The 20,922-nt window shown below is 43.4% G+C and overlaps 1 long non-coding RNA gene across 2 annotated transcripts in view; it reads left to right on the forward strand.

The window, feature by feature from the left end:
- Nucleotides 1–1,974: 1,974 nt before the first annotated feature.
- Nucleotides 1,975–20,922, forward strand: part of LOC144690121 (uncharacterized) — a 193,073-nt gene continuing 174,125 nt past the window's right edge. For both annotated transcript variants that reach the window (XR_013578755.1, XR_013578756.1), the window contains exons 1-2: nucleotides 1,975–2,093; nucleotides 2,275–2,328. This is a non-coding gene — a long non-coding RNA (uncharacterized LOC144690121). The remainder of the gene's footprint in view (nucleotides 2,094–2,274; nucleotides 2,329–20,922) is intronic.

A 20,922-nucleotide genomic window follows, 5' to 3' on the forward strand; every position in this document is an offset into this window, starting at 1 on the left:
AAGTCCTGACGCATTTACCTACGTGGGAATTGCCCTGCGAGTTTCAATTTCTGATGGGCAATTCCCTGCTCCCCAATTTCTTCGACTCTGAGTTAGAGTCAGAGACTTCTGACAGCTCCGGCGTACTTACCTAAATAGTCAACCCGGAAATTTTAGACAGATTAAATCCTATTCTAACTCCTGAGTAACTCCAGAACTGAGCCCCCAATTACTCACACTGATCCCCAACTACCCACCTGACCACCGCAATCCCCACCGACTGAAACCACCAGCCCCCCACAACTGTTGTGATATCACTTTAAGAGATTATGCAAATGATCAAGGAGCCAAAATGGAAAGCAGAATGTGACCAGCGGCCAATTAGTGGTGATTGCTGAACCCCCAGAGTAGACCTGCCTGTTGAGTTATCCTGTAGTATATGTCAGGTGAAGTATTCAAATAAATCAAACCTACTTACCAGTCCTGTGCATGAGATTGGTGAGTTTTGAAAAGGAGCCAGAAACATAACACCAACCACCCGACTACCCCGTCTGACCACCCACTGACCCACATACCTACCATATCCACTTACCCACCTACCCATTCACCTATGACTGGCGCAGGCTTGAAGGGCCAAAGGGCCTGTTCCTGTGCTGTACTTTTCTTTGTTCTTTGTTCTATCTACCCCCACTTCACCCACTTACCCACCTACTTACCTGCCCACCCACTCACCACCGTACCACCTTACCCGCCCTACCATCCTGCCCAGTCACTCATTCATCCCCTCACTCATTCACTCATCCATTCACTATCATTCAGGGACTGGACATTTTAAACTTACCATTCAGCGGCTAGTACTATAGAAAGGGGGTGTGCCCCATCTTCCCCCAACTCTACTCCACTTTGACGGAATTCCCTAATGGACTCTGTGCTCTGCATTTCTGGTAAAGCCAGGCTCAGAAGGTCCTGGAAGAAATGCAGAGCAACATTAAGTTGGAAGAATTTTCGAGTGGAGCGGCAATCCGATGATAATTGTTGCTCCTTGGAAGACCTGGGCCAATATCAAGCTGTGCACTGGAGTCTAACAACATAATGTGGAATGATAAAGGGAGTATTGAGGGTGAGTTCACTATGGAGAGGAATGAGCAATTATGCAATTATTCCATTCAATTATATTTTTCATTAACTTGCAGTGCAGACCTGCCTCTTTCTTTGTAGGCCTTCGGAATCAAAGGCTATAGTATTTTTTAGAATCCCACACAATGGAGAATTGATCCCACATATGACCTTAAAGATAATAAGACAGGCATGCTATCACTGGGATTATCTGGATAATACATCTCTGTAGCTTCCATCTATAAAAAGACTGTGAGTGTTAATATAAAGAATGGTAGATGGCTGCTTAAAAGCATCTTGGTTCCACAGCGATCACACAGAGAAGGTGAGGGCTCATTTATTGTTTCTACAGTTTGGTGACCTAAGAATATAAATGCAGTTACTTGAGGTAAGGAGATAGAATTAGTGTTAAGGCAAAATTTACAATTGTCACACATGCCTCGTTGGCTGATGATGAAGAATGCAATGTGGCAGATGGTGAGTCATTCTGAAGCACCCTCAACACATCAAGTAGTGTCATATTTAATAGGGAATGCAGGGATCTCACATCTTTGTTAAAAAAACTGTTGTGTCGCTTGTTCTTTGAAAGTGTGCATGCGTATGTGCGCGTGTGTAAGAAAAGTGGGCACAAAAGCCACCAATATTCAGTGGAATAACAGGTTGGTGGGTCAGCAATGTACTGCTGGTTGTATGTGATTTGAGTACAGTGAAAGCGTACTGCCTTCACTCAAGGTACAATGTTTGTGTAGGAACAGGCGACCTTGTTTTCTTTTATCATTTCCAGAAACCTTGTTCTATGCTATCAATGTGAAGTTTAACTGTGTGGTGGAAATTGCATAATTTCCTGTTCTGGATTGTAATAGTTTTCACAGTAAGGCACACTGGTTCCTTTCTGAGTGATAAAACTCTACATTGTCCATTTCTAATGCCGAGAAAGTTATCTTGCTAAAAGAATGTGGAGGCTGTTCATTTTTCGTAACAAAAAATCAGCTAGAGTGGTGAGTTCAACCAGCGTGTGTTTGTGTGACAAAGTCTTCTTATACTTTGGTCGAAATGTTTGGCAAACTAGTGACCTTATGACTAAAAAAATAATGGGATAGGCCCTGTAGTATCATCGTTACTTTTATTTTATAACCTATGCAAGATTAATTTTTTTCTTTTCTTTCATAAACTCCTCAGAAACAAGAGCTACCATGGAATGAGAACTTCTGTGTAAATGAGCAATTTGAGAAGGTAAGATGTGTTTTTAATGTCATTATTAACTGGAGAAATTGGCAGCAGAAGGTTTAGGTGCAATGGGGTCTAAACCATTGCTAGATACCTTTCATAGATTAAACAAACTAGAAACTTGGGATAATGCTACAGAATTCTGTGCATGTATCACATTCCATTGGTATTTCAGATATAATATTAATGATCTCTAAATAGACTGTGAATAAAAGTTGTCTTGAGACATTCTTTCATTTTAAAAACAAGCTGGGAGAGTGTAGAGACTTCATTTTTAAAAAAAAGAGCTGGGAGAACAGCTGATTGGTGAGTGTTTCTAGTCTTTAAAGTAAAATTGAGGTCTTTAGTTTGTGTTTAGGTCTCTAGTCTTTATTTTCTCTTTCTTAAAGATAGCTTGTTAAGTATTAGATCGATACTGGTGTGTAAAAAATTGATTACAGTAAAGCGTAAAGAGCGGGGGAATCTTCACGTATAAAGAGCAGGGATGCGAGAGAAACTAATGAATAAATTAAATAAAATACGATAGTGATGACAGGATGGGTGATGTGTTGCTGCTGTAGCATGTGGGTGCTGGACACCAAGGTGATCCAGAGCGAACACATCTGGAGTAAGTGTTTGCAGCTCAGGGAACTTCAGATCCAAGTTGAGGTGCTGGAGTCTGAGCTGCAGACATTGCGCCACATCAAGGATGGGGAAAATTACCTGGACACTTTGCTCCAGGAGGCGGTCACACCCCTCAGATTAGGGAATTCAAATTCGGTCTGTGATCAGGGACAAGAGGGTGTGACTGCAGGTGAGACAGGTATGGGGACCCAGGAGGTAGCGTTCGAGGAGCCTCAGCCCCTGCAATTATCTAACAGTTACGAGGTTCTTGCAAGCTGTGTGGATTAGAGCAGGGACTGCAGAGAGGATGAGCAAACTGACTACGGCACAGTGGTACAGGGAACCATTCAAGTAGAGGGAGGAAATCAGAACGTAGTAGTGGTAGGAGACAGTATAACTAGCGGGATAGATACTGTTCTCTGCAGCCGTGAGCATGAGTCCCGAAGGCTGTGTTGCCTGCCCAGTGCCAGGGTTAAGGACATCTCCTAAGGGCTGGAGAGGAACTTGGAGGGGAGGGATCCAGTTGTCGTCATCCATGTTGGTATCAATAACATTGATAGGACTAGAAAGGAGGTTCTGCTGAAAGAATTTGAACAGTTAGGAGCTAAATTAAAAAGCAGAACCTCCAAGGTAATAATCTCGGGATTATTACCTGAGCCATGGACAAACTGGCATAGGGTAAATAAAGTCAAGGAGTTAAATGCGTGGCTCAAAGATTGGTGTGGAAGGAATGGGTTTCAGTTCATGGGACACTGGCACCAGTACTGGGGTAGAAGGGAGCTGTTCTGGTGGAACGGGCTTGACTTGAACTGTGTTGGGACCAGTGCCAACTAACTAGGGCTGTAGAGAGGGCTTTAAATGAAATGGATGGGGGGGGGAGGTTCATGAGAGGAGATACACAGACTTACAAAGCAAAAGGGTATGGCAGCCTTGCGGGCCAGCTATTTAGGTAATGATACCCAGAGTGTGACAGGAAGGGACAGAGTCTACAAACATAAAAAGACAGCAGCAAATAGGGTCAAAGGGGGAAAGCATGGTAAAAAGGCAAAATTAATGGCCCTTTTCTTAAATGCACGTAGTATTTGGAACAAAATAAATGAATTAACGGCACAAATAGAGGTTAATGGGTATGATCTTATAGCCATTACGGAGATGTGTTTACAAGGAGATCAAAGCTGGGAACTACATATTCAGGGGTATGTGACTTTACGAAAGGACAGGCAGGCAGGAAAGGGTGGTGGGGTAGCTTTGTTAGTATGAGATGGAATAAGTACAATAACAAGAAATGATCTTGGATCAGAAGATGTGGAATCCATATGGGTGGAAGTAAGAAATAACAAAGGGAAGAAGACACTAGTGGGAGTAATATATAGGCCCCCTAATAGTAGCTGTATTGTAGGACAGAGAATAAATCAGGAGATAATGAAGGCATGTAAAAAAGGCAGTATGTTAATCATGGGTGACTTTAATCTTCATGTAGATTGGGAAAATCAAATTAGCAGAGGTAGCCACAAGCAAGAATTCATAGAGTGAATTCAGGATAGTTTCCTAGAACAATATGTTGTGGATCCAACCAGGGATCATACTATTTTGGATCTGGTACTGTGTAATGAGGCAAGCTTAATAAATGATCTCAGAATAAAAGATCCCCTAGGAAACAGTGACCATAACATGGTAGAATGTAGCATTCAGTTTCAGAGTGAGAAATTTTGGTCAGAAACAACTGCTAAACTTAAATCAGGGTAATTACAATGGAATGAGGGCGGAGTTGGCTGGAGTGAACTGGGAAAGGAGCTTAGCAGAAAAGATGGTTCGTGAATAATGACAGACATTTAAGAAAATAGTTCATGACTTTCAACAAAGATATGTCCCAGTGAGGAAGAAGGATTCTAGGAAGTGGATAAACCAACTATGGTTAACCAAGGAAGTTAAGGATAGTAGCAAATTAAAAGAAAAAAAAAAGTGTGGCAAAGGTTAGTGGTAAGCCAGAGGATTGGGAAAGTTTTAAAAGTCAACAAAAGATGACCAAAGAAGTAATAAAGAGGGAGAAAATAAACTTTGAGGGTAAACTAGCAAGTAATATAAAAACGGACAGTAAGAGCTTCGTTAAATATATAAATAGGAAGAGAGAGGCCAAAGTGAACAATAGGGCCCCTTAGAGAATGAGGCTGGGGAAATGCTAATGGGTAACCAGGAAATGGCAGAGGAGCTGAATAAGTACTTTGCATTAGTCTTTATGGTAGAAGACACTAATAGCATTCCAAAAATACTAAATAATCAAGGGGCAAAAGTGGGGAGGAAATAAATGCAATAACTATTACTAGAGAAAAAATACTAGGGAAACTAATGGGGCTAAAGGCTGATAAGTACCCTGGACCTGATGGATTGCATCTTCGGGTATTAAAGGAAGTAGCTACAGAGATAATGGATGCACTGGTAGTAATCTTCCAGGAATCCTGAGATTCTGGAAAGTTCTAGAGGTTGGAAAACTGCCAATCTAACACCCTTATTCAAAAAGGGAAGGAAACAAAATACCCATTGTTGGTATTTAACAATAACACCCATTATTGGGAAAATGTTAGAGTCTATTATAAAGAATGTAATAGCAAAGCATTTAGAAATACATAACATAAAACATGGCTTCATGAGGGGGAAATCATGCCTGACAAACTTATTAGAATTCCTTGAGGAGGTAACAAGCAGCATAGATGAAGGGGAACCAGTAGATATAATATATTTGGATTTCCAAAATGCATCTGATAAGGTACCGCACAAAAGGCTACTTAATAAGCTAAGAGCCCCATGGTGTTGGCGGTGGTGTATTAGCATGGATAGAGGATTGGCTAACTAATCGGCAACAGAGAATTGGGATAAGGGGGGAATTTTCAGGATGGCAAGCTGTAACTAATGGAGTACCACAGGGATCAGTACTGGAGCCACAATTATTTACAATATATGTTAATGACTTGGATGAGGGAAGTGAATGTACTATCGCTAAGTTTGCGGTTGGCACAAAAGTAGGGGAGAAGGCAAATGGTGAGGATGACACAAAGAGTCTACAGAGCGACATAGACAGGTTAAGTGAGTGGGCAAAAACTTAGCAGATGGAATATAATATGGGAAAGTGTGAGGTTATGCATTTTGGCAGGAAACATACAAGAGCTGAATAGTATTTAAATGGAGAAAGACTGCAGAAAACTGCAGCACAGAGGGATTTGGGAGTCCTCGTGCATGAATCCCAAAAGGCTAACATCAGCAGATAATAGGGAAGGCAAAAGAAATGTTGGCCTTTATTTTCAAAGGGAATGGAGTATAAAAATAGGGAAGTCTTGCTAAAACTATACAAGGCACTAGTTAGACCACACCTAGAATACTGTGAACAGTTTTGGTCCCCTTATCTAAGGAAAGATACACTGGCATTGGAAGCAGTCCAGAGAAGGTTCACTAAGCTGATCCCGGGTATGGAGGGATTTTCTTATGAGGAGAGGTTGAGTAGGTTGGGCCTGTACTCATTGGAGTTTAGAAGAATGAGTGGCGACCTTATTGAAACATACAAAATTCTTAGGGGGCTTGACAGGGTAGATGCTGAGAGGTTGTTTCCTCTTGTGGGAGAGTCTAGGACTAGAGGGCATAATCTCAGAGTAAGGGGTCACCCATTTAAGACAGAGATGAGGAGGAATTTCTTCTCTCAGAGGGTTGTGAATCTGTGGAATTCTTTACTGCAGAGGGCTGTAGAGGCTGGGTCATTAAGTATATTCAAGGCTGAGATAGACAGATTTTAATCAGTCAGGGGATCAAGGGTTATGGGGAAAAGGCAGGAAAATGGAGTTGAGGATTATCATGTCAGCCATGATCTCATTGAATGGTGGAGCAGAGTCAATGGGCTGAATGGCCTACTTCTGCTCCTACGTCTTATGGTCTTATGGTCTTGTTTCAGCTACCAGCCAGACAATTGCAGGATGTTTTCTGAAATTGCAACAGTGAGCTGTACTTGCTAATCCCAACATAGTGGTCGAATGATTTTATTCCAATTGTTTCACTTCTCTGAAAACTCAAAACAGTTTCTAGATTTTGAAGATATCTTATAAGATTTAAAAGGAGAAATTATAGTTTGTGCAGAAGGTGTTGTTTCAGTGTACTCAGTATTTATTATATGTTAGCCTTATATACATAAACACACAACCTTGTTTAACGGACTGACCTCTATTGCTTTAGCTGACTGATATGAATTATCTGCCAAATATATTTATTTAAGCCGTTCAGTTTGTCATTTAATTTGATGTTGGTTTACTAGAGGTGGTGTTTGCACTGTCCGCTTGGTGGAAATCATGCCAGTCAGCAGTTAATATTGCCCGTTAGACTTGCCCATCAAGGTGCTGCTGTCTTCCCTCTGCCTTGAGCTTAACCTGCTCAGCAGGCAAAAGGGACAGCTGTCAGAAGCTGGTGGTGTTCTTCTTTGAATATGCAGATCAGGCTCTGATGACGTCTTTGGGGCCTAACTCCTGTCTTTAATGGTAGCCTTACCACAAGACCAATTTAACAGGAAGAAGGATCAGGGTCAGAGATAAGTAACTTTCCCTTTTGTTTAATTTTCTAGTGAGGCTAGGAAAATCAGGAATACTCTATCAATTCAAACAAGAGAAAACAGGCCCTCCTATCCTGGGCTTTCCATCCTCACCCCTCAGCCTCATTCCTGTATGGTGGTGGGGTGTGTGTGTGTAGGGCGATATTCTGGTGGTGTGTGTGTGTGTTGTGGGGGCGGGGGGTGATATTCTGGTGGTGTGTGTGTGTGTTGGGGGGTGGGGGATGATATTCTGGTGGGGTGTGTGTGTGTTGGGGGTGGGGGGCGATATTCTGGTGGGGTGTGTGTGTGGGGGAATGTGTTGGGGGTATGCTGGTTGGGTGGGTGCACAGTGGGGTATGCTGGTGGGGTGTGTGTGTGTAGGGTGATATTCTGGTGGTGTGTGTGTGTGTTGGGGAGTGGGGGGGCGATATTCTGGTGGGGTGTGTGTGTGGGGGAATGTGTTGGGGGTATGCTGGTTGGGCGGGTGCACAGTGGGGTATGCTGGTGGGGTGTGTGTGTATATGTGGGGTGTGTCTGGGGGGGCATGCTGGTGGGGGGATGTGTGTTGGGGGGGTATCCTGCTTGGGGGGTGCGTGGGGAGGTATGCTGGTGGTGTGTGTGTGTGAGGAGTATGCTCATGGGGGGGTGGTTGTGGGGTATGCTGGTGGGGGGTGGATGTGTGTGTGTGTGTGTGTGTGTATGAAGTGTATGCTGGTGGAGTATGTGTGTGTGCGGGGGGTTTGCTGGTGGGGGGGTTGTGGGGTATGCTGGTGGGGGGGCTGTGTGCGTACGGGATATATGCTGGTGGGGTGTGTGTGTGCAGGGAGTATGCTGGTGGGGTGTGTGTATATGTGTGGGGTATGCTGGTGGGGTGTGTGCCTCGGTGGGGTATGCTGGTGCTGTGTCTGTGTGTGTTTATGTGTATGTCGGGGTGGGTATGCTGGTGGGGTGTGTGTGTGGCGGGGGGGTATGCTGGTGGGGGTGGTGAGGGGGTGTGTGTGTATGTGGCTGAAAGACTTGCACAATGGATTTAGTCATTCAACCTTGTCATTCACTCAGAAGCTGATGTATAGTGTGTTCGTGGGAAGGAAAATAAAATAAGGGGGCTTGCAAAACCCATTGCCCTTATCTTATATTCAGAAACCTTGGTGAAGGATCAAAGCCCATAGTGTAGGATATCGCAAAAGATCAGAATGATTGGAGGGAAAATGTATTTATTATGATAACTCAAGAACATTTGGTTAAATGACAATGTTTGGATTTTAGATGTCTTCATGTTTTAAAGGTACACAGTTCTTTGGGCTTTGGCATGATAACAATCATCATGGGTTCACCATGAAACTACAGTAAACTAAGTATGGACTGAATTTACTCCTAATCAGGAATAGCAAGGCTCCTACTTTGTAGAATGGCATTCAATTTGAACACAGGTAGAAATACAGCTACGATATTCCTGCCCTGGTTCTGCTTCCTACACTGGTCTCTGATGAGGTTTTACAGCAGCAGCAGGACCCTCTGATTACTGTGTGAGGGAGAAAATCTAAGGAAAGAGAAAATCTGGACAAAATAATTTGAAAATAGCAAAGTAAAAGAGTTCAGCTTGGGCCTGTCAAACTTCCAAGAACAGTCATTAGTTTAATATAGGCTCGATTTTTAACTCAAGCTGCCTGGAGTTGAGGCAAGTAGCAAACCACCCGGTCCATCGATAAGTTAGACCCAGGGGATTTTAACTCCCATATAAGTAATGGAGCTTAGTCTCTTTCCTGAAGCCACCAGGAATTGCTACCTGGCTGGTGGGTGGAAATGGGACGGCAGAAAGTTGCCACTGGGGAACTGAGGGAGCAGCCCTTGGCAGAAAGTAAGTGATTACTGGGGGAGGAGGGTAGTGCAGTTCACAAGATGATTGCAGTTGGGGGAGCAGAGTGGGGACTCAAGGTTTCATTGTGGGGTCTGGAAGAGCACTCCTGCTAAATTCTAGGCCACAAGCAAATCCAAAAACAATTAAAAATAATAACTTCACATGGCCTTTTTTGACCCTGTTCTTGCTTGTTCTCAATCTTCACTGGTGGCACTGGCGTTGGGCATCCCTGCTGCAGTCATAAGCTAAGATTAGTTTGGTGTCTCAGTGGTGTCATCAGAGTCTGATATTTAAATGTTAACGTGATCCTGTCTGTCTGTGTGAGAAGCGCTCTCTACTATCGAAACTTGGTAGAGTTTGTTTTGGCGGGGTGAAGATGATGGCCTTGGTCTTTTCAATGTTTAATTGGAGGAAATTGTGGCTTGTTCTGGACCAGATTCAGACAAGCAGTCTGACAACACAGAGGTAGATGGCGGGGTTAAGATAGGTGGTTGTGTGGTAAAACGTAGTGTCATCAGTATACTTGTGAAACCTGTTCTCATATTTATGGATGATATCATAAAGGGTTCAATGGTTGTAAGTGGGCCCTACAATGCCATGACCAACTAGCAATCACCATGTCAACATGGTGGCCACTGTACCGAAACTGATGAGGAAGACGACCATGTTAAATTGGCCCCAATGAGGCAGTACACCTCATGAAGAAGAATAAAATCAGCCGGTGCCGACTCTGGCACTGGAGTGGGGGGCAGTGGGGGTGAGGGGTTAGATTAAGAGGGGCCGAGTGGTTCGGCAGCAGCCTGCAGTTTTAACTTGGAGCCAGAAGAAGCTCATTTGTTTCTTTGAGTCTTCCAGTGAACCCTTTAAGGACCATTAGCTTGTTTAATGCCTGTTTCAAGTGGGCATCCCAGACCTCTACAGGTGCCCCAACCAACATGGCATGTGATGCAAACCAAGTGTAAATGAATGTGTGCACACCATATAAGATCCTCTTTTAGGCAATAAGCAGATGCTGTACAATATCATTTCTAGGCCGGTGTTTGCAGAGGTTAAGATTCAGTAAACCTATGACAGTGACACATTGCTACAATGTGGCCTGCACCAAACACCAGGAGGACATGGCTTTGCGCTCGCAGTAGCCCTTCAACTGTTCTGTCTCAGGCTCACTCCAAGCTGCCACAGAGGGCATGAAACAACCTGCAAAGCTCAGAAGTATGAGCTAGATGCCAGATGCATTGTTTGCGTAAGTCAGCAATTTTATCATTCTTCCCACGGATAACCTGCAACAGAATGACAGCTGCATTTTTCAAATGGCAGAATTCCCCAAAGCCTATGGTATCTTTGCCCATGTGGCATCTGGTTTCCTGCACATACTAACTGCTCAACTCCACTCTAGCAACCTGTAGCTTATCAGTAAATGTCTGCATGAGATCGTCATGCATTTAGTGCCTGCTTCATTGTGTTTATGATTGACAATCCATTGTATTCTCATCATTTGATCTTGAAAGCAAACACAGGCTGGCTTCTCTCCATGACTTAGGATCACTTGATGCTGGTATGGCTGCTAAAAGTATAAAAATATTACGCCGTCCACATAAATATCCCTGACCTTTAGGAGAATAAAATATGCAATTATTGAAAATATTTAAATTCATAAGACAATTTCAGCTAAAAAGCCCTGGATTGTCGCGCAAGGCCCAAATTGTGAATTGGCAACACAAAAACAGAATTACCTGGAAAAACTCAGCAGGTCTGGCAGCATCGGTGGAGAAGAAATCAGTTAACGTTTCGAGTCCTCACGACCCTTCGGCAGAACTGAGTATAGTTAGGAGAGAGGTGAAATATAAGCTGGTCTAAGGTGGGGGGCGGGGGGAGAGAGAAGTTGAGGGTGGGGTGATTGTGGGGATAAGCAAGCAGTGATAGGAGCAGATAATCAAAAGATGTCACAGACAAAAGGATCAAAGAGGTGTTGAAGGTGGTGATATTATCTAAGAAAAGTGCTAATTAAGAATGGAAGGCAGGATACTCAAGGTACAGCTCTAGTGGGGGTGGGGTGGAAAGACTAACAAAGTTTTAGTTTTAGATTTAAAAATAATGGAAATAGGTGGGAAAAGAATTATTGAAAAAAAAAGGGGGAGGGGGGAGAAACGGGGTGGGGATTGGGGGAGGGGGAGTTTAAGATCTAAAGTTGTTGAATTCAATATTCAGCCCGGAAGGCTGTAAAGTGCCTAGTCGGAAGATGATGTGCTGTTCCTCCAGTTTGCGTTGGGCTTCACTGGAACAATGCAGCAAGCCAAGGACAGACATGTGGGCAAGAGAACAGGGTGGAGTGTTAAAATGGCAAGCGACAGGGAGGTTTGGGTCTTTCTTGCGGACAGACCGAAGGTGTTCTGCAAAGCGGTCGCCCAGTTTGCGTTTGGTCTCTCCAATGTAGAGGAGACCGCATTGGGAGCAACGAATGCAGTAGACTAAGTTAGGGGAAATGCAAGTGAAATGCTGCTTCACTTGAAAGGAGTGTTTGGGCCCTTGGACGGTGAGGAGAGAGGAAGTGAAGGGGCAGGTGTTGCATCTTCTGCGTGGGCATGGGGAGGTGCCATAGGTGGGGGTTGAGGAGTAGGGGGTGATGGAGGAGTGGACCAGGGTGTCCCGGAGGGAACGATCCCTACGGAATGCTGCCAGGGGGGGTGAAGGGAAGATGTGTTTGGTGGTGGCATCATGCTGGAGTTGGCGGAAATGGCGGAGGATGATCCTTTGAATGCGGAGGCTGGTGGGTGATAAGTGAGGACAAGGGGGACCCTATCATGTTTCTGGGAAGGAGGAGAAGGCGTGAGGGCGGATGCGCGGGATATGGGCCGGACATGGTTGAGGGCCCTGTCAACGACCGTGGGTGGAAAACTTCGGTTAAGGAAGAAGGAGGACATGTCAGAGGAGCTGTATTTGAAGGTAGCGTCATCAGAACAGATGCGACGGAGGCGAAGGAACTTTCCACCCCTGCTTGTGAATTGGCAGGTTGGTGAAATGTCACACTGAATGTTAGGAGGTCAGCTCATGAATATCGTTAACATGCATTACTTTTTTAAGGCTTGAGATGAAGAGATGTATACGACCTGCATGAAGTGCTTAAGGATGGCAGTTTAAAATTAAATGGAATTACCTGGAAAAACTCAGCAGGTCTGGCAGCATCGGCGGAGAAGAAAAAAGTTGATGTTTCGAGTCCTCATGACCCTTCATCAGAACTGAGTAATATTAGGAGAGGGGTGAAATATAAGCTGGTTTAAGGTGGGGGAGGGGGGTGGGGGGAGAGAAGTGGGCGGGGGGGTGGGGGGAGGTGGTTGTAGGGACAAGCAAGCAGTGATAGGAGCAGATAATCAAAAGATGTCACAGACAAAGGAACAAAGAGGTGTTGAAGGTGGTGATATTATCTAAGAGAATGTGCTAATTAAGAATGGATGGCAGGCTGTACCTTGAGTGTCCAGCCATCCATTCTTAATTAGCACATTTGTTTTTGTTTTGGATTTCCAGCATCCGCAGTTCTTTGTTTTTATAAAATTAAATGGATGCAGTTGCTTAAAAGCATGGTAGTAGAGTTTCCATAGGAGGTGTCAGCTAGACTCACAGCTGTACGCATATCTGACAGTGGGAGAAGATGGCATACTTTTAATGAATCTGCCAAAGAAAGACTGATCCAGCATTACAACACACAAGGCTGATTGTCCAGACTTCAAGCCACAAAATATTACTATTAAACTGTTCCATGTTTCCTTTCATCTATGCCAAGCCATTGTACAACTTTTATTCTAAATTTATTTTAGGCCATATGATTAAAAATAAATGGTTTAAATTTGGTGTTAAAATAATGGCAATCAAAATCCCATGCTTGTCTCTCGTGCACATTTATACATCAACAGGCACACAGTTAGGCAAACTGACAACTGAAAACCTTGCCACAGTCTATGGATTTTGAATTTACCCCCCTTCACCCCCACACCTCCCTCTGTAGTGTGATGACATTGATGACCTATGTCATGTTGTTTCGTGAGAAATGATCCATTGCTCAATAAGACCAACCCTTTTCATCATCTGTTTCATTCATGTATGAGTAAAAACCTCAGAATGAACCTGGACTTAACAGCTGATGAGCCATAGTGTTGTTGCCAGTCACTGGCAGTGCCATCCCTATGTTGCAAATTGGTTGCAGATGTGCCTTGCTGTAGGTAGCAAAGCTCTACCCGCTGATCCAGAGCAAACTTTCCTTCGACAGCACCTTCCAAACCCACAACCTCTACCACCTCAAAGGACAAGGGCAGCAGATGCATGGGAACATCACCACCTGCAAGCTCCCCTCCAAACTGCACACCATCTTGACTTGGAAATATATCGCCATTCCTTCACTGTTACTGGGTCAAAATCCTGGGACTCCTCCCTAACAGCACTGTGGATGTACCTACACCACATGGACTGCAGCACTTCAAGAAGGCAGCTCTTCACCACCTTCTCAAGGGCAATTAGGGATGGGCAATAAATGTTGGCCTAGCCAGCGATGCACACATCCTATGAAAGAGTAAACAAAAAAAAAAACTGGCGGTTGTCCTCCATCATTACTAATGTCCTAAGGAATGGCAAGTGCTGATCTCCCAATTCCTCCTTTCCTTCAGAATATGGCCGAGAGAATTATCTTCAGTCATCACCTAGATATTGTTTCATCAAAACTGGGGCTTAACTGCAGCTTGCACATGAAATAAACACCTCAGCTCGCTATATGCAATGCAGAATATGAGTTGCAACCCAGTAGGAAATAGAAAGAAAGACTTGCATTTATATGACACCTTTCATGACACCAGACACCCCAAAGCACTTTGCAGCTAATGAAAGTATAGTCACTGTTGTGATGTAGGAAATGTAGTAGCCAATTTGTGCACAGCAACTCCCACAAAAAGCAATGTGATAATGAGCAGATAATCTATTTTTGTGGTGTTAATTGAGGGATAAATATTGGTCAGGACACCAGGGATAACTCCACTGGTCTTCTTTGAAATAATACAATGGGATCTTTCACTTGAGGGGGATGACTGAGCCTCCATTTAAAGTCTCATTCTAAAGATGGCACCCCCAACAGTGCAGCACTCCCTCAGTACTGCACTGTAATGTCGGCCTAGATTTTTTAGTTTGAGTCCTGAAGCGGGACATGGACCTACAACCTTGTGACTCAGAAGTAAGAGTGCTACCAACTGAGGCACAAAAAAATGGCAATCTTCCAATTCTCTCCACACCAGCTGTACACCTGCCCTCCCAACCACAAAAATGCTGAAATGACAGCAACAAGAAAAGCTTACGTAAAGCGATCCTAATGATCTGAACTTCTAATAATTTGAACAAGTAACCAATAACAGCTCAGAATCTTACCACAGAGGCATATTGAATTGTGGGATTTTACAGCACAGACAAGTAAAAGGGCCTTGGAAGAGTTATTCAATTAGTCTCACTCCTTTCCTCTTACCTTTGGCTCTATTGTCAATTACCTTAAGTTTGCATCCTCTAATTACTGATCCTTCACTAAATGGGAACAACTTCTAATGATTTAGTTGTTTGGTAGTATGGAACTTGAGTATTGCTGAAAAAAGAGGCGTCAAAGCTTTTTGTCTTGTACTCATCAGGATACTTTGCAAGAACACCAATATAAGGGAAAAACAACAATTTATACTGTATAAGAAGAGAATGCCGGTTGGTTGGTAAGCAGACTTTGATAGGTAGAGGTGTTGCCATGGAGAATGCACCAATTGATGGTGATTGACAGTTAACTGCTAAACATTGTTTGAAATTTAAACCAGGCAGCTTGACTCTGATTGGTCAGTGAATGGCTGTTACTTATTTCGTTTAGCTGAAACAAGCACAATATGTGTACATGTTCTTTCTGTCTGCAAAGAACAGAACTCTGTGTATTAATGTATGTAGCTTCCAGTACACTCAAATGTGCCACACTGCAAGCCTGACTGACAATCTTAAATTGGTTGTCAGCGTATTTCTTTGCACACTGAAGATTATTGAGCAAATGTTGTCCAATCGCAGAATCACATCTAATGTTGGATTCCGTGATTGAACAACATTTGCTAAATAACCCTCAGTGTTCTTGCAAAGTGTCCAGATGAGTGCAAGACAAAAAGCTTTGACATATCTCTTTTTTTTTAGCAATATTTACTCTATCAAAAGCCCTTGGCATTTTGAACAGCGCTATCAAATCTCCCCTTAACCCTCTCTGATCTAAAGAGCACAATCCCAGCTTCTTGAGTCTCTCATCCCTAATGCCATTCCAATAAATCTCCCCTGCAGCCTCTGCAAGACTTTACATCATTCCTAAAGTTCGATCATCATAATTGAGCACAGTACTCCAGCTGAGGCCAAGCCAGTGATTATTTAAAATTTTAGCACAGCTTCCTTGCATTTGCAGTTAATGCTTCAATTTATAAAGAAAATGTCCTGCCATTTTCAAATATTTCTGTATGTAAACCCCCAGGTCTTGCCATTCCTGTAACTGCTTTAAAATTGTACTATTTAGTTCATATTGCCTTTTCTCCTTCTTCCTTCCAAAATGCATCACTTCACACTACTCTGTGTTAAATTTCATCTGCCATGTGTGTTTCCAACTTACCAAGCTGTCTGTTCTCCTGAGGTCTGTTACAATCCTCTTCACTGCACACTACATTTCTCAATTTTGTATCATCTGCAGGCTTTGAAATTATGCTCTGTATTCTCAATGCAGATCACTAATATATATCAAAAAGAGCAGTGGTCCTACTACCGACCCCTGGGATACACCACTGCATATTTCTTTCCAGTGTGAAAAACAAGCATTCGCCCCTACTCTCCGCTTCCTGTCCTTTAGCCAGTTTTGTATTCATTCTGCCACTGTCCATTTCATCACATGGGCTTTAATTTGCTAACAATGAAAAATAAGAAAATCACAGACTTGTTAAAGGAATGCTATGGGCTTTATTTTAATGTGCAGACGCATTGGGAATCGGTGGGGGCTGAGGGGAGCAATGGGGATGCAAGAGCACATGAGCAACCTGAAAGTAAGTTCAGTGCATCTGGATTTTAACACAGCCATCGCGTCATAATTTTACTTCCAGAATTCCTGTCCAATTAGCATCAACTGATGCACATGATGAGAATTCAACTCCAATGTTTAAAGGCACACTTCAAACAACCAATTTGATGGTGTTTGGAGGTGTTATGGAGAGCCACACACTGACTGCTATGGGAAAAGACTGCACCCACTTTGCTATCAAAATGCATTGTTTCACACTTCTCTGTGTCACATTTCATTTGCTACATGTCTGCCCATTTCACCAGTCATTCTATACTCTCCTGAAGTCTGTTACTATCCCCCTTACTGTTACTACATTTCCGATTTTCATCTGCTAACTTTGAAGTTTATTTTATATGTATATAATATATAATCGAAAAACAACCATTCACCACATTTTTTTTCCCCATGCTGCCATTGTTCCTTTAATCACATGGGCTTCGACCTGGCTGGCAAGTCTATTACATGGTGCTTCATTGAACGCCTTACAAAAGTTCATTTACACAACATCAACTGCACTACCTTCATCAATCTTCTATTATTTTATCAAATAACTTAATCAAGCTTGCTACGATTAACCTTTAACAAATCTGTGCTGGCTATCATTGATTAAAGCATGGGGCAGGAGTTTTTGATCATTGGGCAGGCCTGGCGGATGGGCCAAGGAGTGGCCGTGAAACAGTCCGCCGCCCACGATCGGGACCCGGCTGTGATTTCACGCCAGTGTGAAATGCGCGCTGAGGAGCTCAGCGCTGCTGGACTGGGGGCGGGAGGAGTACAAACGCCAGCGTGAAATGTGCGCTGAGGAGCTCAGCACTGCTGGGCTGGGGGCGGGAGGAGTACGAACACAGAAGTCTGTGCTTGCGCGGGGGAGCACGCACTGAAAGCTCCTTGGGGGTACAGAGCTGCCTCAGGGAGCTGAAGAGTTGTGGACACAAAAATAAACATTTTAAAAATGAGAGAAACGTGTCCCCACATGTGACTCAGTTGCATGAAGAGGGACATGTTTAAAATGATGTTTAAAAATTCTTTTTATATGGAAACCTCATCCCACCCATGGATGAGGTTTCATAAAAATTCCAAAGGTAGCCTGGCTGATTCCCCGGCCTGCCAACTGAATGGTTGGACCGACAGTGAAAAATACAAATTAATTACCTGCTTAAGGGCCTTAATAGGCCTCTTAATTTTCAGCGGGTGCGCTGCCCACACTTGTGTGCACCCACTGCTGGAAAGATTGCGCAAGTGTGCGATGAGGTCGGGACGCTTGCCCGACATCGTTGAGTGTGATTTTGTGCCCGAATCAAGTTGGGCGCGCACCCGCCCATGGGATGTAAAATCCTGCCCAGGTTTTTCCAAGTAACGACCAATTTTGACCCAGATAATTGGAAGAGTTCTAACCTGGAGGAGTCCATGGAATTGGGTTCAGGCGGAATGTTAAAATGGATAAAAATGTCAGTGCGTTGGGACTCTGGTTCGAATCCACTGACCTCCATGTTTAACTAGAATGCATTAGGCAGCTTGCAGGCAACTTCTTTAGTTGAGGCCGAAATGCAATCAGCCATGATCATATTGAATGGCGAGGCAGGTTTGAGGGGCTGAATTGCCTACTCCTGCTCCTAGTTCTTATGTTCTTATCAGAACAGGGGGACTGGCTATTAAAAATGCTAATCGCTCTATTGGGATGATACTTCAACTGACTTTTAAATTCAACGGCACTTCCACTGATTTCCCAAGCTTCCTGAAACTCACTATGAAGTTAAGATGAGAAAACAACAGATTTGAGAGGGTAGAATCAAACTCATGGTAATAAATAAATATTCAGTATTCACAGTTGCATCATTCCTACTAATGGGAATTGTTTTGACCACAGGGCTCTTCTTCAGCATTAACTTTCTTCACTTTGGAGGTTTTCCGAATCACATCAGGATGGGTGGCGCTTTGAATGACTTAGGTTGACCCTCAGATGAAGACCAAAGTGACCAGTACCAACAGCAGCAACTGCCTGCTCTTGAGTGGTCTGTAGTTGGGTAGCAGAGAGGGCAGCAGCAGAGAGGGTAGCAGCAGGTATCTTTTAAATGAATTTTGGGTTTCAGCCTCAACCACCAATTTAGTCAGTGAATTCCAGACGCCCACCACCTTCTGGGTGAAAAAGTGTTTCCTTATGTCCCCTCTAATTCTTCTACCAATCACCTTAAATCTATGCCCCCTCTTTTAGGGGAAATGAATCTTTCCTGTCTACCCTACCTAGGCCCCTCATAATTTTGTACACCTCAATTTGGTCACCCCACAGCCTCCTCTGTTCTAAGGAAAACGATTTAGTCAGTCCAATCTTTCTTCGTAGCTGCAATTTTCAAGCCCTGGCAACATTCTTGTAAATCTTCTCTGTACTCTCCCCATTGCAAATATGTTCTTCCTGTAATGTGATGACCAGAACGGTACATAAAATTCCAGCTGTGGCCTAACCAGTGTTTTATACAGTTCCAGCATTACATCCCTATTTTGTATTCAATACCTTGTCCAGTAAAGGAAAGCATTCCATATGCCTTCATTACCACCTTGTCCACCTGTCCTGCCACCTTCAGGGATCTCTGGGCATGCACTCCAAGGTCTCTCACTTCCTCTACACCTCTCAATATCCTCCCATTCATTGAGTATTCCCTATCTTTGTTTGCCCTCCCCAAATGCATTACCTCACACTGGATTGAATTCCATTTGCCACTTTTCTGCCCACTCAACTAACCCATTGATATAATTTTGGAGACAATATGCAGCCAATTTTTGTGTCGTTTGCAAATTTCCCAATCATGCCTCCCACATTTAACTCTAAATCATTAATATATATGGCAAACAGCAAGGGCCTCAACACTGAACCCTGTGGAATGCCACTGGAAACTGCTTTCCATTTGCAAAAACATCCATCAACCATTACCCTTTATTTCCTGTTACTGAGCCAATTTTGGATCCAACTTGCCAACTTCCCCTATATCACTTTTCTGACCAGTCTGCCATGTGGGACCTTGTCAAATGCCTTACTAAAATCTATGTAGACAATATCCACTGCAATACCCTTATTAATCCTCCTTGTTACTTCCTCAAAAAATTCTATTAAGTTAGTAAGATATGATCTTCCCCTAACAAAACCATGCTTACTATCCCTGATCAATCCATGCCTTTCTAAATGACAGCTTATCCTGTCTCTCAGAATTGATTCCAATGATTTTCCCACCACCGAAGTCAGACTGACCAGCCTATAATTTTCTGGTCCAACGCTTGCACCCTTTTAAAATATCGGTACAACGTTCGTAGACCTCCATCCCTCTGGTACCTTGCCTGTATCTTGTGAGGATTGGGAAATGATCCTCAGAGCATCCGCTATTTTCTCCCTGGATTTATTTAGCATCCAGGGATACAATCCATCCAGCACTGGCGATTTACCCACCTTCAAGGATGCCAGTCCCTCCAGTACTTCCTCTGTCATTATGTCATTAATATTTCACACTCTTCCTCTTTAACTAGAATGTCTGCATCATCCCTTTCCTTAGTGAAGACAGAGACAAAACACTCATTGAGAACCCTGCCCACATCTTCAGCATCAATGCACAAGTTACATGTATATCTCTGACAGGCCCTACGCTTTCCTTAGTTATCCTCTTGCTCTTAATGTACTGGGATCTCCGAATTTGAGATCTGAGTTTGAGGTCTCCAAAATTGAGGTTGTGATTCCATGTGATCACCTCGATGAGATGGATCATCAGAATTGTGGTTGCTTATTGGAAAAGCAAATATATCCTTATAATCATTGTCCTCGAACTATCCTGATCTGCTCCTATCAAGTATCTTACATTTCACTTTGTATCGTCACCAAAGAGATAAGCATTGGTACTAAGCAATCGCTTGATCTGCTTTGTCCCTGATAGAGATGATGAGAGCTTGTGGTCATGATTTGGCTTTTTGATGCAAACCCAATCTCTAACTTTAATTTGTGGCTTCCTGGCATGTATTCACTGGTCAAAGTATACTTTTGTCTCACCTTGTCACTATACAACTTCTTCTGCTTTTACCTTGTCGCTTTATGATTTATTTTGCTTTCGCTCTGACATTCTCGTTGGATGGCGGTAAAGGCTTAAAAATGGTCAGCGGCATGCAAAAATCATGACCAGTCATAAATTTGGTCAATGCCTTTCTGGTCTGAGAGTGTGGGATCCTCAATACCGCAAGCCAATTCACTATCACTAACACTGTCTGCAATAATAGTACAACTAAGCAAATCAGCTTTTTTTCAAACTCTTTTCTTCTCCGCCGATGCTGCCAGACCTGCTGAGCTTTTCCAGGTAATTCTGTTTTTGTTAAGCAAATCAGCTATCTGGTTGCGTGAACCTGCAAGATACTCGATCTTGAAGTTGCACTGATGAAGATGATCTGATTACCTGTAGATGCATAAAAGCTCAATAACCAGATCCTGACATGGCTGGCAATGTCATCTCTTGGTGG

Source organism: Cetorhinus maximus, chromosome 14 (genome assembly GCF_964194155.1).
Source record: "Cetorhinus maximus chromosome 14, sCetMax3.hap1.1, whole genome shotgun sequence".
Taxonomy (NCBI): domain Eukaryota; kingdom Metazoa; phylum Chordata; class Chondrichthyes; order Lamniformes; family Cetorhinidae; genus Cetorhinus; species Cetorhinus maximus.